Raw genomic sequence first — 16,969 nt, forward strand, 5'->3', positions numbered from 1 at the left:
GATTATAGCCCTTAGCTGTCATGGGAGACAAAGCTCAAAACAGCACAGACCTTGTCAAAACCTCTGCAGCAAGGACACTAAAAGCACCCAACAGCTGTCACATACAGGAACCCCTGGAATTTGCTGCTCACTAAAGATTGGCCAGCATTTCTTGAACAGACCATGCTACCTGTTCCCCTGCACTGGGGATGTTGCCAAAGGTATTTGCTTATGTTAATCTACCCTGTGAATTAAAGGTGAATTTAATTTAAAAAATTAACATTTTTTTCTTTCCCATGTTTCTGATAAACTCCTCTTCCTGAAGTCACCAACTCCTACTGAGTGAGGAAGTTTCATGCACCTGTTTATATAGAGGGAAACAAAACTGTCATTTCCTAAGTTTTTCAGCTTCTTTTAGTAGAATTCCTCTCACCTCCTTTTATATCTGCCTAAGCTAAAAGCAATCTGTGCTAGACAGGTACTCTTTGGCACTTTGGGCACCCTTTTTGGGAGAGGAGTGAAGCAAATACTGGGGTGAGATTGTGCTGACCTATTTACACCAGATGCCTTGCACCTCACAGTGTCTGCTTCTCTCTATTACTGCAAAAAGAAAGTTGGAGTGATTGGTTCAAGATGTCTGTCTTTGGTGAGTTGAATTCTAACCTTTATTTGCAGGTACTCAAATAAGTACCTGAAAATAAAGGCTAGAATTTAGCGTTTAAGTGTTTAAGCTTTGACTGAGTAAAAGGAATAATTGGCAATTTTCTGGTTGAAAGGTGTTGTTGTGATAGTCAGCAGGAATGGGTTCTAATAGATTTTAATTGATCCAGCTTAGCTGTACCTACCCTATCTGCCCTAACTGAGCTTTGTTTAATTCAGCTAAACATATTTAGGTGATAACACTATGCTCAAAACAGGACACAAGCTTATCAAATATTGTAGTTAACATCATTTTTAAAAACACATTTTCAAAGTCTGAAAATTTCTTCCCCCTGTAATTATAAGTGTATGCATTTTACTGAAGTAGCAGCAACTTGCTTTTCCTTATCTTAACTGTAAATGACCCTATTCATTTGTAGCTAAAATTGTCCTCCCCAGAGTGCACTGGCTTCAGCAGGATTACAACTTGCATGATTTTAGCTGATAGACTCTCCTGCAGATACATAACCTAAAGAAGTAACACATTCCTGGCAATACATGATAAAAGAAGCGCTTGGCAAAGGTCAGCTTTTCAGATGTTTCATGGAAATCTCATTAAGTACAGTCTTCTGATAGGTCCTCTTCTTCTGCCTCAGTGTCTGTACCAATTGTCCTGAATTTCTGATTGAAGTTGGGCATCTCAGTGACTTTTCTAACAAGTTAGAAGGTTCCAGTATAATTAAAATAACCTCAAAGTCAAATTTAACAGGTGAGAATTTTGATAAAACTCTTTGAATTAACTCTATTGTATCCAAGTAAAACAATCTTTAAATTATCAGTCCTTCTGAATGTAGCTAAGCCTGCTAAGATTTGAGTGAATGTCAGGCAAATTCCTAAATATTTGAACAAAAAAGCCTTGCTGAAGCAATTTTTCTCTATTAATGGTACCTATGCCAAAATGAAACCCTTGTGCAAGCAGGGCCTATCTTCTTTTCAGTTTTCCATTTTAAATCCAAAATTTCCCTTCATTTCAGCTTTCTATTTGAAATCCTAACTTTTGTCTGCCATGATGACTTGTTGTTAAGCTGCTGTTAAAAGTCTAGGTTGGTGCATATCTTAAAAGACTGCAGGTAATGGAGATCAGAAAAAGAAAGTAGATGATCCAAAAGTTTTGATGATCTCTAGCTCAGTGCTGAGGGAAAACTCATCACTACCAGCATTGTTTCTGCCTACAAACTCCAGAAATGGTTTAAGCTGAGCCCCTACAAACAGAGAAATGTTAATATTTATGTGGTGACATTTTGTTTGACCATCAAGCCAGTTTTCAGCTGACAGACTGCTGTAAAATAAAAAGATGGACAGCAACTAAAAAAGAATAAAATTAAGCTGTGTATTAGATATGAATCAATTACAGAGTGAGATGACAAGCTCATTCTCTTTGCTGCTGGAGGTGGGGAAGCAGAGTACTCCATGACCTTGAGGTTTCTTTCAGAGCACATTTGCTTTCCTTACATGCACAGCAATATGTGAGCTTAAAGGCTGGCTCTTAAAATCTGCATTACATTCCCCTTTAGGAAGTTGTAAGTTACAGAGAGTCTTCATTCATGTTTTAGAAGAGTCTGTGTGCCAGTTTTCTGCTCTTGTACTTGTTCAGGATGCTTGATCCCAGCATTACAGAGATCCCTGCAACCTCTGCTGCATTGCAAAGGCCTTGGATTGAGGTGGCTGCCAGGAGGCTGAGCAGTAAGGACACATCAGCTCCAAAGAGCTAATGGTGAGTTCCATGGGGCACTGCAGGGGTTAAACTCACTGCCATCCTCTCTGCTCATGTGCAGAAGGACTTGTGTCATGTGAGCTTTTGGTCAGCACGAGCCTGCAGGATGCCCTTGCCCACTTCAGTAAACTTCAGTCACTTGTGTTGTACTGAACTGAGAAGGAAAGCCCTGCAAATTTGAAACCTAGAAGTAACCCCCATGAGACACTCAGCTGTCCCAAATATAGCTGGGACAGCTCAATGTCTGGTGAGGGCCCCAGTGGAGGCATCACTCCATTGGGGATGTGAATTCCTGTGGAGAACCCTCAGCCCAAGTCACAGAGAGTATCTCCTGAGACACTAAAGAAAAAAATAATGGAGTCCATTCAAAGGCAAGTAGGTGGTAAATGTTTCCATGGATTACAAAAGATGAAGTAGCCCACCAGATGTTGGAAGATGCAAGTACTTAATCCATAGAAGAAAAAAGCTGCAGGGATATCTCATTCCTCTGGAAAACTGCAGAAGGACAGACTTCACAAGCCCAGTGCTGTCCACTGACTCAGCTTCAGTCTCAGCCTTATTGAGGGGTATGAGATACAGGAACAGTCTACCAATATGCTGGTAATTTAAATGACAGATGCTGATAAGTACTTTTTTCCCTTCCTGCCTGAGCTTTACTCAAATTCTTCCATTAAAATATATAATTGAGTACCTAGACAGTTGCATTTTGATTTGCATCTCTTGCCAACCCAATATATCTTTCAGATAAGCCTTTCATGCATTACTTTTAATAAGAATGTCCTAAATTAAAAGGCTGCTTCCATCAGCATAATGAAGCAAGATAGCCAAGGAAAATAGCTATGTGCCTGAGAAAATCATTAAAGTAAGAAAAAAAATCCATGAAAAAGGGATGATAATGAGAAAAATATTGAGCCTCAAAGATGACAATACTGAAAGGAGAGACTGCATTTAGGGCTTACTTACTGTATGGGAGGGGCTGTTTTTCCAGAGATCTTGCCTTTTTTTTTAATTCTAAAAAATGACATAAAATTTTGGCAACTCAGTTACTTTTAAATTGCCATAGGCATCTAGGAGTTTACTAGCACAAAACCTGTGCCTGACAGTGCTATCAGGGATAATCATTTATGCTACTTATGTAAGTGTTAGTTTTAATGATTTCCCTTCTTCCAACACTGAGAAACCTACAACTTAATAATGACAAACACTAGAGCTGCTCAAAGAAGGCAATTTATTGTAATCAAGATATGCTTTCTAATTACCCTCCTGGTCTCTATTTAAGCAGCAGATTGTGCTACTTATATTTATCTTAGAAATGCGTTGTCCATATAAAATCCTTTTTTAAAAAGAAATATTTGAAAAGGTACTGAAAAATATTATAGAGATTAAAAGGAACTTGCACAGTGAGCACTAATGAGGCACGTGCTTGCCTTTGAATTGCATTCCCTCTTCCTCTCCCTCCCATCTTTATCTCTTATCTTCAGGCAGCCACGGCAGCGTTAAACAAGACAAGCAGTTCCCATCTGACTCCTCTCTGCCTGTGTGCTGAGCTGTGCCGCTGCTCCTGGCAGGCTGTGGGCACTCAGGGACACTCGGGGGCTCAGCAGGAGGAGCTGACACACATCCAGCCTCAGACAGGTGCTGTAAACCTGCTCCCTGCTCGCCGTGACTACGCAGAGACAAAAGGCTCTGCCTGGGACACAACAACCCTTGGCTGCTGGAGCACAGATGGTGTGCAAGTGCTTTGTGTGACACGAGGTGTTAGAAAGTGCTCAGCTCACTAACATGCGCTGTCAGGACCTATTTTCTCCAAGCTGCCAGCCTGTCATTGTCTTTTGGAAACCAGCATGCAGCCAGGAAAACCATTTCCATCAGAAACAGAAGCTCTGTTTATGCTTCACTTTCATTTTCTCCTACCAGGTAATTTCTCTCTCTAATGTCACCACAGGTATTACAGTAGAATTAAGGAACAGCCAAAATTTCTCTTTCATTACATAAAAACCCATAACTAGAAGAGAGAAAATAGGTTTTAAAAATGACAAGAGTAAAGGAAAGAGAAGCTTTCAAACCCAGCATTCCCCACACCTGAATCTGCTGAACTTCCCAGATACAGTATAAAAGTCTTCCTTTTCTCTATGAATTGTACAACTGGCAGCTGGAGGAATTCCTGGCCAAGGTAAAATCCAACTTAGAAGTAGGAAATAATACAAGTTTGGGAACTTTGTCTTTCTGTATATGCTCTTCATGGAATCAGCAAGGGCTTGGAAGGGCTGAAATTGGCCCCTATTCTGATCTATTTTTGACTAAAATCTGTTGGTTTCTTAAACAGTACCATGAACCAACAGGATGACTTTAGTCCATTTTAGAGCTACCCAGTGACATTTTTGATTTTTTCTCTTATGACAAATGCAGCAACCTTGTCTTTACCTCTTACTGTAAGACTTTAAAAAATGCAATTTGCTGTATCTCTCAGAGTGTGGACACAATCCTGAGATGGTAGGGGTCAGAACTTGTGTAGATATAGATGAGGGTAAGGAGAGCTGAACATGGGAACACATCAGCCTTAAGGGTCTTTCTTCCTCTAGCAAAACAAACAAACAAAAAAAAAAAAAACACAAGGTGGTTAAATACCTTAGAAAGTCTCTGAATGTCAAATGGTGGCACATGAATACTCTGTCTCAACATATGGAATTTTCAGGTTCATTTATGAGCAATCATATTTCATGTTCATTTGCTCAGGCAATTAAATGATTGCTGAAGATTTACTTTGTTTCTTTTTGCTTGATTATTCAATAACATTATTATTATTTGCTTTATTATTCATCTCAGTGTTAAATGACAATTTTTTCTCATGATATTGTTGCAGGAAGATTTACTCTTCTGTTTTTAAACATTTTTGTATTAAAACTAATTGAATACATTACCACTGAAATGTTATCAATGTTAAGCTGTTATATTTAAATGACTTCAGGAAACAAGGATTTTGAGATTTCATCTTTGCTGTTAAAAATCTACAATTAGGCTATGGAAAACGTTACTTGGTGAAACTGCACAAGGCAAAACCAGAAATAAAATCAAGCATACGGTGGCTAATACAAAAATGGAGAAAAGTCTTCTCACAAAATATCTTTGTGCTGCTGGGCTTTCCATCTTCAAAATGTCTTGCAAAGGTTAAGTCTTTAAAATATATCTGTGCAATGAAGCATTATATTGGCACCATTGTTTCTTTCCCCTCAGTTAAAGTAGATGTTGAGTGTTTAAATGTCCAAGGCTGTGGAGAAGGTCGCTCAGATCTAGCACTGCAGGCTAAGCTGCTTCTGCAGTGCCTGAATTTCTCAGACTTCTTCATTTATTCAGTCATCCTTCTGTCATCCACTGCTTTGCTTTTCTCAACTGATTGTCCTCTTTGACATCTTTTCCTGGCTGGACTGCAGCTTTCCACTGCACTCAGTGTGCTCAGATTGCCCCATTAAGCCTTCAATAACCCCACAGGTCAACCCTCACTTGGCTGTGTTTCCCTGCTCCCACTTGAGGCTTTTTGCAGTGCAGACTTGTCTCTCCTCCTGTTTTACTTTAAGGAGAGGTCAGTCTGGCAGAGGTCAGCAAAACTCTGTATTCAACCTGCTTTGCAGAACCCCTATGGAAGACCCAACCAAATGAATTTGATCTCTAAAGCAGGTACATCCCAAACACATGTATAAAGTCTCTGTGTGTCAGGGTAGAAAGCAACTCACCATCTCCTGTGTCAGGAATCACCTTGGAAAAGCTGCCTCTGGGAATAGGACTGGTAGTAGGAATTCAATCAGCCTTAGTAACACTGGATACTGCCAGAAACCTGCAAGAAAGCAAAAAAACCATAATATAGGCTCTGTAAATGACAATGATGTCTCCTTCAGGGAAAGGAAAAGATTCTTCAGGCCTAATCTGTAGCTTTCAGGATCTCTCCAAATAGCTGGGAATGATTGTTTAAAAGCTTAGAGACCAGTGCCAGGAGCTCCCCCTGCTCAGAGTTCACACAAGAGCATGGCTGGTGATGACAGAAATACTTTGGAATGAGCTAATGACCAGCAAGGGCCTTGCAGGATTAGACACGCCAGCAATCGACTCCACTTGAGGAACCGGAGAAATTGAAAGGTCTGACTTGTACTTTGCTGAAGATAAACGACCTGTTAAAGCAAAGGGGAAGGAAGTTTAGCCAAACCAGCAGTTTTAGTGTGTCTCAAGCTTTTAGCACCCGGGTGCATCTGTCAGGTTCTAATTGTCAACTCCCACTGACTGCAGCAGGAGCCCAGGGCACTTGGCATTGTGCAGTATTAACCTGCTGTTATTAAGCTAAAGAGATAAACATGCCAGAGTATGTGATATTTGAACTGCAAGGCATTGTTTCTTGCATTCTCCCAACTTTAATATATTTTTTTCCCAGTTAGCAGTGTCTCACAGCAAGCAACTGCCTAAAGAGGAAACATAATGCAAAAGAATATGCACTGTGAAAAGTCTGCACTGTGAAGTGCAGAAATATATCATTCTACCAAGAGTAGGCTGATTTAATTTTAAATATAAAATCTTTAAATAGCTAATGTGCTTAAAATGTAGAAAATCAGATAACAAAAGCAGTTCTTGTTTCAAAGGAGAATAGCAGTCAGTGAGAAAAATGAATAAAAAGAAGACAAAGTGACAAAAGAAATAAGGAAATATCATTGATTTCTTGGGAAAAAAAGGATAAAACCTAATAATTTTTCACACATTATCAAATAACATGGTAATTTATCCAGAATATAATTATGCTAAGATTTGGCTGTTACTTGGTATCAGATGAGTTCTTTCAGCTCAGAGTGTTCTGGGGCAGGTTTTGAGGGTGGTTTCAGACATGTTTGCTGGAATTATGGCTAATATCCCTGGAGGTGTTCAAGAAATGACTGGATGTGGCAATTAGTGCTGTGGTTTAGTAGAAAAGGAGGTGCTTGGTCAAGGGTTGGATTTGGTGATCTTGGAGTTCTTTTCCAGCCTTACTGATTCCATGGTTCTGTGGGCTAGGCTAGGATAGTAAAGGATGTGGCTTCTTGAGGTCGTCAGGGCAACTTTGGGAAGTTCTGGTTCTATTATTGTGAAAGGAAAGGTGAGAGCACCGAGCAAATCCTGAGTTACAACATCAGTGCTGCATGTGTTGCAAAAACTTGGGAAAGTAAAAGCTCTTATACTTTTGTACCCATTCTGCTGGTAGACGTAAGACATTTTTCAAAAATTAAGCCTCCTGCTTAGTACAGAACATTAACCTTCAAAATGTAACTTATTGGCAGTAATAACAGAGTTTAAAAAGTAAAATGAGTGCCTGTGCTCTGTTTTTCCCTGCTCTCCTTCGTAATTCAGATTTCTCTCTCTCTAGGCAAGGTTAGAAAGGACAGAAGGCAGAGGGGCCAGCACGATCTGCTGTGGGAATATGCAGCACTCAGGACATAATGATCCACTTGGCTGTATCTCATTGAGCATCCACCAGATGACCATCAGGAACTGACAGAGGTAGAGGCAGAGTGGCCCTTTTGTCTGGTTTTGTTTGGAAGTTGGTGTAACCATTGCCTCCATCCTTTTCTCTCAGCGCACTCCTTCAGATGTAGCAAAACTTGTCTGAATAAGACTGCAGGAGTGCACAAGAGCTGGGATAATTTTAGGGTTATCTTAAAATGCTCAGAAGGATTTCCATCTTAAGGGGTGGATGGAGAGGAAGCTGGCTTTAGTTCTTGTTTGACATCTTGCACCTTTGTTCCCAGGTAAGAAATTTTAAGTATCAGAACACCTAGGCAGCACCAGAATACCTCAGGGATTTTATTTGGCTTTTCAAACAAATAAGAAATCTTTCTTCACAAGCTCAAGCTCTTTTTCATGCATGCCTTACCCCTGCAGTCTATCCTTTTCCCATTCTGTTATTTTTCAGCTTCTGCATCTTCACATTTTCATCTTCATCTCAACACAGCTCTTTACATTCAGCTCATCTCCAATTGCATTCCCTATTTCTCCTCTGGTCCTCTAATGCAAAAGGGAATATTTCTGACATTGCATGTGCTTACACAGTCAAGAATTTAATTGTTGGCACTGCCATCCCATGACTTCAGTCTTGTCTGAATGGGGAAAGTGACCTCTGAAGGGGATCTGGAGGCCCCCTGGCTGTTCAGATCAGTATTTGCTCCCTGTTATTTGGAGTTGTTTGGAGTGCTGCCAGCCACTCCTGTGCAGGGAGATTTGCAAGCTGCCTACAAGCTCTTGTGAAGACCTTGTCTGAATGGGAAGGATGTGGGAGTCCTTGTTGATGATACAGCTGTATGGATGGATGTTTTACCTCTTCATTTATCATTATCATTATAATTTCATTATCATTACCTTAGCAGTTTCAGCTTAATTAAAATGTAAGCACCCTGGACTGGGAGGATCAGCACAGGAACTGAACAGACATCTCCAAGAGGAATCTTATGTAGCTGGAAAGCAATGTTCATATGGATTTATGCTTTCTTTTATGCATCAAAAAAAAAATTAGGTAATGTTCAATGAGTAAAGTGAGGCTGGGTTTAAAGTAGTGCTAAATGCAGGCAAAGACAGAGAAGAAGACATTACAAAACTGCAGAAATAAGGATTTTTGGAACTATTGATGGGCAATTTACAATTAGAGGAATTTTTATTATGGTAGAAGATCCCCACATAAACAAAAAAAAAAAAAGGGAATTGCCCCAAGTCCTATCAACTCTCTGTTTCGTTTATTAAACAGAAGTCAAGCTATTAAAAGATTTGCAGTTGTTTTGTACATATGAAGACTTAATATTTCTGAACAAAACCCAAACCTTTTTTCACCCAATATAAAATCATTTCACATCTGCTCAAAATCCCAACAGTCTTCTGTGTGGCAGCAACTTCCTCTGGGAAGGTAGTCCAGCAGAAGAAATTCTGGGCCTGTTTCCACCTCTGAAACACATTTATTGTTTCCATTGCTTCTCAAACCTCATGGTAATCGTACTTCAAGTCTGCATATTTATTATGGAGGGTGAAGTCTGCAAGTAACCAAAACCCAGAACTATCCATTCCAGCCCTCCTTCCTTAGCAAAGACATTGATATTATGAGGGCTTTGGTTTTGTGAATCACAATGGGAAAAATCTCGTGAAATGTTGGAAGGAAAGCTTTTCTTGTGGTTAAAAATATCTGCAATAATTCCATGAGAAGAATAAAAGTGAGTTTCTTCCCGTGTAGAGGATGCTAAATAGGACTTTTTAAAATGGTACCTTTTCCTAGGACAATTATGGAAGAAAAACAGCTTTCCATGAATCTAACAGCTGTTTTAAAGGCTCAGCTGGCAGCATCATTTCCTATCATGCAGAAGATCTAAGTTCAAGATCACACACAAGTTTTTGTCTTCTCAAAAGGCAGCAGGAAGTGAAGGTAGCATAAAGAAAATTACAATCTTACTGCAACGGCAAACAGAAATCTCTCTGTGATCATGAGCTGAGTTTGTGTTTCCTGTACAAAAGTAGCAAGGAGTTAGAAGCAGATAATACTCCCTAGAATGGCTTGACATCCATAGCTGGGTGAGAATTGTCTTTTTCTTTAAATTTACAGTGGCTGCATCTCATGTTCCGGAAAATGATGGATCAGTACAGTCCTATAAATCCCAAACACATATGTAGTATATCTTTTCAGAAATAACTTACAAAACAGCCTTCCAGAGGAGGAGAGGTCTGCAATAATGACAGCACCCTGACAGTGCAATAAAGAGGAATTCATTATTCAGACTGCAGGGGTTGACAATGGCCAGAGGGCAAATGCATAAAATAAGAAGAAAGAGTCAATGCTCAAATGTCAAAAACTCTCTGCCACAAGAGGAAAAAAAGAGAAATGTGTTCAAAATATATTTCCTCTGTATAGGAATGATGGTGGTGATGGTAATAATAACATTTATCTGAGTATGATAAATATTGCCGAGGATGAAGCATTATATGACATCATCTGTGTATAAATAAACTGTCCCTTTCCAGTTTCCATTGCCATAAAATAAAAAAGAAACTTTTGCAATCTAGAAAGTGGCAGCAAACCAAAGAGTTAAATATGTAGGATGGTTGGTTTTGTGAGTAATCCTAATTGACAGTTTTTAAGCTACTGTTCAATTCTAGAAACAAATCTGATTGTTATCATTATTTCTTTTATTACCTGAAGAGGATAATATCTACTCACCAGTGCAACTACTTCAGTATGAAATTTTGCAGGCATAAACTGCACCCTTAAACAAGATCTCAATCCCACAAAGGAACAGCAATAAGCTGGGCAAAAGCCCAGTTGTTTTTGTGGAGTTATTTAGTTCTAAACAAACTTCCCTTGCAGTCTGTCTGTTTTTTATTTTTAGTTCCTCCTTCTTTGCTATTGAACGCTTTTGTAAGAAGGAAGGATTCTTGTTCTGTATTTTTCTTCCCCTACCATTTCCCATATGAAGCTACAGTCCTCTGATGGCTTGCATGAAGAGGATTAGAAACATGTCATCACTAATTGCAGATGAGGATTTAAAGGAGAGCTGGGCAGGAGAAGCACAAAGATGAGATTGCCTGACCTGTCTTGATTAGGCTGTGGATGTTCTGTGCCTGCCTCCCACATCTGCCCTCATCTTATGGCAAGGAAAAATTGTTGGTTGTTGAACAGGATGAAAGACTGATTTCTGCACTGCTCCTAAAGACCCATTTCTGCCATGAGGACTACATAAAGCTGGTTGGCTCCTAATGCACAAGGCAGGGTGAAGTTGCAAAGAGGAATCACTTTTAACTCAAAGGAAAAAAAAAGCCAGATTACACTTGTGGGATTGTTTCTTTCTCCCCAACAGATTTTTTTTTTGTTTGTATTAAACTGTAAACTGAGTCACTGTATCCTCACATGCACCACACAAGTGTGAAAGTAGCAGTGGCTAAGCAAGTCCTCACCATCTGTGAACATTCCCACTGCTTAATGTCAAACCAGTACCAGTTTGGCTAATAAGGTTAAGGAATTACATAATTTAAGTGGAATTACAACAGAATTACACCAGTGTGTGCTCCCCTCTCTTTTGCTTCAGGATGAATCAATTATGAAGTATAAATCCAAGTAATGGATACAATATTTATAACCATTTAGGCTCCCAGGCATTGATTAACCATGACTGAGAGAACTCCTTCTTGTGGAAATGAATGTTGGATCATAAAGAACCTGTAAGTTCCCATCTATGGCTGTGAACTACTTGGAAGGACATTTTACTCTAGCTCTAGCACTCTTTGAAAGGTTGAAGTCTGAGGAGATAAGACACAAGAAGGAGGGCCAAGTAGTCAGAGTTGCTTTACACTCTTCTGTATGGATCATTCCTCAGTGAGTCACATAAGTAGAGGAAATCTAATGAAGATGCCCCTTCATCTGCTTTAAAAAACAATAAACAATGCTACATTCTTCAGGCCTTGCAACAAGGTCAAAAGTTACTCAAGAGTTCCAAAAAGTGGTAAAGATGAGCCAGAGTGATATGAATTATCTTCAGACTTGTAAACCACAGTTTTGTCACAATTTTCAGGACTTGTCTGTCAAGCTTTGACAGATTAGGAATCTGAAAAGGATGATTTCTGGATTAAGACTGAAAATAAAGCCTGAACTTCACTTTCAAGGAGAAAGTATGTTTATTTTGATTAATAAAAGAAATATGCAGTAAAACTACCTCCTTCTCTGCCAACATAGTTATAACCACAATTCCACATCTCTGTCACTCCCATAACAAATTTTGGGCTCTTGTTTTGGCAATAAAAATGTCTTTTACAAAGTGATTTGGAGAACAATCTGTGACTTATTTAAGGAAATAATGAAATACCTCAGTCTGCTCACAATTAAAGGTAAATAGCATTTTTAGCTGCATTAATAGGCTTCTTGATGTAACCTGCTGGTTCTTGGTCATCTAAGTTTATGATGTACACCAGTATCTTTCTGCAAAATCTCTGTTGCTAAAATGGGCTCATTTTCTTGTCACTTAATCACTCAATTGGAGCACTTCTAGTGAGGAAAAACAGGGATTAACAGATGGAGAAATAAATAATGGGATTAAAAAAGGTGCATGTTGTTTCTGGACTGGTACAGCAGGCTGTGTGCTGCCTGTTTCAGACAAATGTCTTACACCCCAAAAGGTCATGTCTCTAGAGCAGGCAGCCCTTCAGTCCTGTGTAACATTCTTTTAGCAAAGTTATCATATGGCTCAAACTTTCCTGAAACAGTGACTCTCTTTTAAAGTATAGCTATTGGTGATGCAAGATTTAAAGGAGACAAAGTTCTTGGAAAATGAAAGGAAATCTTGCCATAAGCTTTATCAATGGCTTGCCAACCCTTTGGAGACAGACAACTTTGGTGTTGGTTCATCTTTACTCACAGTTTGGGGTTCTGGATATAATGCTGGCTTACAGGAACATGTTGGGACTAACTCCCTTCTTCCTGATGCAGGTGCTGCTGCTGGAAGAGTTTTTGGGGAAGAGCTGTGAAACACAGAAATGGTGATGGATATACAGCAGGGGACCACTAAAGGTACTTGTTCATATTTTTCTTCCAGAGGAGGTCTGTAGAGCTAACATAAATGTTTATATTATCCTTCACTGCTGCTTTCAACTAAATTCAATTTAAGAATCTCAACTTTTTCACAATATTTGTTTGCGAGGCCCTGGTGAATGCAGCTCCAAAGGATGCTGCTGGCAGAGGTACCTTTTGAAACAGATGTGTTTAATGGTGATGTGCAGTCAAAGAATTGCTCTCCATTCTGCTAAATTACATTTTGTTTCAGCACTCCAATCTTTAAGCCATATCCAGAAGCTGGATCTGTTTAGGAAAATTCACTGGCAGCCTGGCTGAGATTACATCTCAAGCAATCATTTTAATATGTAGTTATAAATCACTTCTAACTTTCTGCACGTAGAGTGTTTTCTGTTGATGTATTTGAGAACATTGTAGAGAGGTTTGTAATTAAATGAGGAAAAAGTAGGACTTCTTTTATGAAGAAATAAATTTTTAATGCCATAGAAATAAGGGAATTTTGAAAATGCTGTGCACTCTTTATTTTTGCTTTGTACCTGAAAGTTGCTCAAAAGTAATTGCATTTCTCTTTAAAAGAGAGTGGAGAGAGAAATAGCCAGCTTTCTTTTACATTTGGAATAAAAAAATTTATCAAGTAGAGAGACCACAGACTTAGGTAAAGATGTCTAGATTTTTCTACATTTTCAGGGAAAAGACCTCCAAAATCTTTTGCCAAATTGAGTACCAAACTGTATCTTTCTATGCATTAAAAATGCCCATGCTTCACAGTAGGGTTTAGCTTTAAAATTATGTGCTATGGCTCGAAACCCACAGAGTTCAGTTTCTAGTACCAAATGTAGAAAATGCCCTTCTCTTCCTCATCCTTTTCCAGCCCTGGGTGGCCAGTTTAGTGTTCTGCCTGTTTTTGATTAAAGGTGAGGTACCCTATGATCCAGCATGGTAATTACTGTATTCCAGTGTAAGTCACAGACCATTGCTGCTATTATTTATTCTGAGACAAAAACATTCATTCACCCCTCTCCAGCTACAGGCTGCAAATTCTTAATGGCTTGACTTTTGCTGTGAGTGAAACCACTTTATTTTTCATTCACTCCAGTTGCTGAGATAGCTGCACTATCTGTTGTCCATTCTGTGTGCAAAGATTTGAAATTTGTCAGTGCTCTCTTTCACTATGGATCAGAAACCAGATAAGTTTTCAATGTTAAGGATGGTCACTTGTACCTCATCCAGTTTCTGCAGGCTTATATAAATGCACACATTTGTCAGACCACTCTCTCTACAGAAATTTTCTTTTTTCCTTTGTGGAGTTGGTGGGGGTATCTTGCACACTTGAGGTTATATTGGCAAATTCCTAGAAAAAAATGGATGATAGACTAAGGAGTTTATTGAACATGTTTTGTTGTGGGAAAGGCTTACTAGGTTCACTTCATTTTGTACAAAACCAGAGGCAAAAATGGAGCAGAAGTCTACACATAAGCAGAAACCCCAAAATAGCCTCCAGCCCCCCAACTTTTTCTCCTAGAACTGTTTAATGTGGGAAAAAGCTGAGTGCACAAAGCCACTCCATCGCGAGCTAGTGAGTCACTGCCTTCAATGTGCACCTCTTCGGTTCACGCTGACGTACTTGCAGCTAAACTTTTTAGGCTTGCCAGTTTTCTGGAGAAGATGTACAGAAAAGTTGGGAATTTTCAAGATACAGCTCATCTATTCACCATGTATAGCGCTTCTGAGAAACCAAGCATCTAACAATAGGGAAAGGGAAGGGAGCGGGGCAGATACAGATCTCAGTAAAAGAGCTGCAGAAGTGCTTTCAGCTTGTTAGGACCTAAAGCTTCTTAGTATTTAAGTACCTGCCTTGAAGAAGCTGTAGGTAGCAACAATAGGTGAAAGTGCTTTTTAAAAGAAGCGAGCAAATCTGTTCCTTTCTTAATAGAAAAATCCACACAATCTGTCAAGGAGTGGTAGGTGTTCTTCAAAGCAGACAAATACCAATGGCATGACATTTCCTGCCTGTCCTACTAATGAATAGGACATTGAGTAGAATCCTAGAATGGCTTGGGTTCCTCAAATTCATCAAGTTCCAACCCCCATGCCAGGGGCAAAAACAGAGAGTAAGCAAGGAGAGGTCAGAGAAGGACAAGAGGCTGGGATGAGGTGTGCAGTGGAGTGGATAAAGGTAGGCAAAGCTGCTGTAACTAACCATACTTGAAACTGGATCTTTCACTCCGTGCCAGCAAACAGAAAACAAATTTTTCATTGTCCTCAGCGTCCCTTTACATTGCAAATGACAGGAATGTACAGGTAGAAGAAAGATCAGTCTTCAAAATCAAAATGTTTTAAAATGGAAAAGTGCTATTGATTTTAAGTACACAGTGTTCATGCAGAAGATTAGATAATCAGTTTTATATTGAAAATATTGAAGTGCACACAGAGCATTTTTTTGGGGAGTAATAGAATATTTTCTTTTATATTCTTATGAGAACTCTATTGTGCTTGCACCACCATAAATTTTCCACTATTGTTTATGGACAGTTCAAGAATTTGAAGCCAAGATTTGGTGTTGCAAAAATTCAGATAAAAACTGTGAGGTAAAGTAGGAAATGTGCAGAACATCTCAGAGTTCCATATTCAGATTCTCTCAGTGAAAAAAACATCTTCAAGGAAGATAGATATATAATGAAAAGACAGATAAGTGTTTCATCTCATTATTTCCTGTCCTAAACCTCAGGCTCATATCCTCCCCCTTGGCTTCTGAAGACAGAACTGCTTACTTTTCAATCATGAGTAATGCTTCCCTGTCCTAAAAATCCTTCTCCCACCTCTTAAAATAGTTTCCAATGTAGGAATCAAGGTACAACCTCAGCCAGAAGTGGTGAGGTCTAACCAAACGTCTCATTATCCTGACTGGAAAGTTAAGGCAGAGCTGCAAGCTCAGCTAGCTGGCAGGAAAATAGTCTTAAAATATCAAATCTTCCAAGTGAGGAGACTGAAACAGGAAAGATCCCAGGTTTGTTTGAAGCCCCTCTTAGCCAATGTGGCACCTGTCAAGACTCAAGAGAACACCTGGCTGTGTGTTTACAGAGATGTGTCAGCTGATAGTCGCTGTTGTATCTCACTTCATGTGATGCAAAGGAGGTCTGGCACTTGCCCCAGGGTGGCTCCTGTGGAGACTGTGACTGCCTCAGAACTGCTCCTAGCAACTGCTGCCATCTCCATCTCTGGCAGTATTTGATCTGCTTGTAGGGGCTGGAACACGAAGTAGGCTTGGAAAAATGCACCCATCGCTGCTCTTCTTTGCCTGGGAAGGAGCGACTTGAGCCAAGATTCTCTTCTGCCTTACTGGGCTTGTTCTCAAGCTACTTTGCCAGGGCAAGAGACACAGGAAAGAGGGCACAGCAATGGAACAGTGCTGGCAAGAAGGGGGGCTTTTGCTAGCCCTAAGCTTAAGCATAATCTTCAGGGTCTGGAGGATTCCACAGAAGGAAAAGTTTGGATGAGCAAGGCTGGAGATGTGGAAATGGCTCATAACTAGCCGTGGTCTGCATGGATGTGGTTAATGCTGCTATTGGGTTTATGATTTGTGCTCAAAGAGCCTAAGCAATTAGATTTACTCCTAAATACCACAGGACCCAGGTGGCCAGTTGAGCAGATAGGATTTCTGCTGTGGGAAAGGTCTCTGCAGTGGCTAATACCTGGTTTATAGTGGGGACGGTAACAGCTGAGACAGAACGTGCTCAAGGTGTGCCAGTGGTGGAGCCACAGTTGAAATCTTTGATGGCAAGGATGGGGGTCTGATCTGGCCAAGATTTGGGAAGGGGGGTCAGAGGGAAGGACAATGGTAGAAGCAGGAGAAAGGTCAGATTTGATGCTCTGGCTGTTTTAGGAGAAATAGGAAGGAGGAGAGTGACTCCCTGCACACAGAGACTGCACTTCTGGGGCAGCCAAATGGAATATGTGGGAGCATACAATTTGTAAGGCCTACATAGTGAATGCCTACAGCTGATGCTGATCTGAAGACTAAGATTTAC

General features: G+C 39.9%; 1 protein-coding gene across 3 annotated transcripts in view; it reads right to left on the minus strand.

Annotated features, from left to right (window-relative positions):
• The window catches only part of HTR1F (5-hydroxytryptamine receptor 1F), a 104,521-nt gene that overhangs the window by 49,206 nt on the left and 38,346 nt on the right, over positions 1-16,969 (minus strand). For all 3 annotated transcript variants that reach the window (XM_074532503.1, XM_005491008.4, XM_074532510.1), the window contains one exon: positions 6,124-6,224. The gene's annotated coding sequence lies outside the window, so the exon portion shown is untranslated. The remainder of the gene's footprint in view (positions 1-6,123; positions 6,225-16,969) is intronic.

The sequence above is a fragment of the Zonotrichia albicollis genome, chromosome 2, assembly GCF_047830755.1.
Source record: "Zonotrichia albicollis isolate bZonAlb1 chromosome 2, bZonAlb1.hap1, whole genome shotgun sequence".
Taxonomy (NCBI): domain Eukaryota; kingdom Metazoa; phylum Chordata; class Aves; order Passeriformes; family Passerellidae; genus Zonotrichia; species Zonotrichia albicollis.